The sequence below is a fragment of the Triticum aestivum genome, chromosome 5A, assembly GCF_018294505.1.
Source record: "Triticum aestivum cultivar Chinese Spring chromosome 5A, IWGSC CS RefSeq v2.1, whole genome shotgun sequence".
NCBI lineage: Eukaryota > Viridiplantae > Streptophyta > Magnoliopsida > Poales > Poaceae > Triticum > Triticum aestivum.
This window is the reverse complement of record NC_057806.1, coordinates 691,641,215-691,642,297: the sequence shown is the minus strand read 5'-3', so window position 1 is coordinate 691,642,297 and position 1,083 is coordinate 691,641,215.

Below are 1,083 nucleotides of genomic sequence, written 5' to 3'. Positions count from 1 at the left end.
TGCTCGTCTCGGCGTCCGTCGTCGCTACCGCGACGACGTCTGCCTCGACTCGCGTTACGGTAAGACAGGTTGGGAGTGGTGTCACGTGCTCGTCTCGGCGTCCGACGTCGCTACCGCGACGACGTCCGCCTCGACTCGCGTAACCGTAAGATAGACAGGGTGGGAATGGTGTCACGTGCTCGTCTCGGCATCCGTTGTCCCCTACTGCGACGACGTCCGCCTCAACTCGCGTTACGCTAAGACAGGGTGGCAGTGGTGTCACGTGCTCGTCTCGGCGTCCGTCGTTGCTACCGCGACGACGTCCGCCTCGACTCGCGTTACGCTAAGACAGGGTGGCAGTGGTGTCACGTGCTCGTCTCGCGTAACCCTAAGATAGCTTACTGAAGTAAATTGATCTAATGCTTTTCGGTTAATACTATCCAGAAATAAAATTTAGTTAAACAAAAAATAGCTTACTGAAGTAAATTGATCTAATGCTTTTCGGTTGAATCGACATTAAATTGATCTACTACGAACAAGTTTTAAATTAATAAGAAAATCTAAAAAGCAAGAACATATTTATAGAAATGAACAACTTTTGAATTTGTGAATTTTTTTAGGAAAACAAGAACATTTTTTAAAACACGAACATTTTTTGAAATGAACAACATTTTCTGAAATTTCTACCAAATTTTTAAAACACCAACATTTTTACGTCGTCGCTACTGCGACGACGTCCGCCTCGACTCGCGTAACCCTAAGATAGATAGGGTGGCCGTGGCGTCGCGTGCTCGTCTCGGCGTCCGTCGTCGCTACCGCGATGACGTCCGCCTCGACTCACGTTACGCTAAGACAGGGTGGCAGTGGTGTCACGTGCTCGTCTCGGCATCCGTCGTCGCTACCGCGACGACGTCCGCCTCGACTCGCGTTACGCAAAGACAGGGTGGGAATGGTGTCACGTGCTCGTCTCGGCGTCCGTCGTCGCTACCGCGACGACGTCCCCCTCGACTCGCGTTACGCTAGGACAGGATGGGAATGGTGTCACGTGCTCGTCTCGGCGTCCGTCGTCGCTACCGCGACGACGTCCGCCTCGACTCGCGTTAC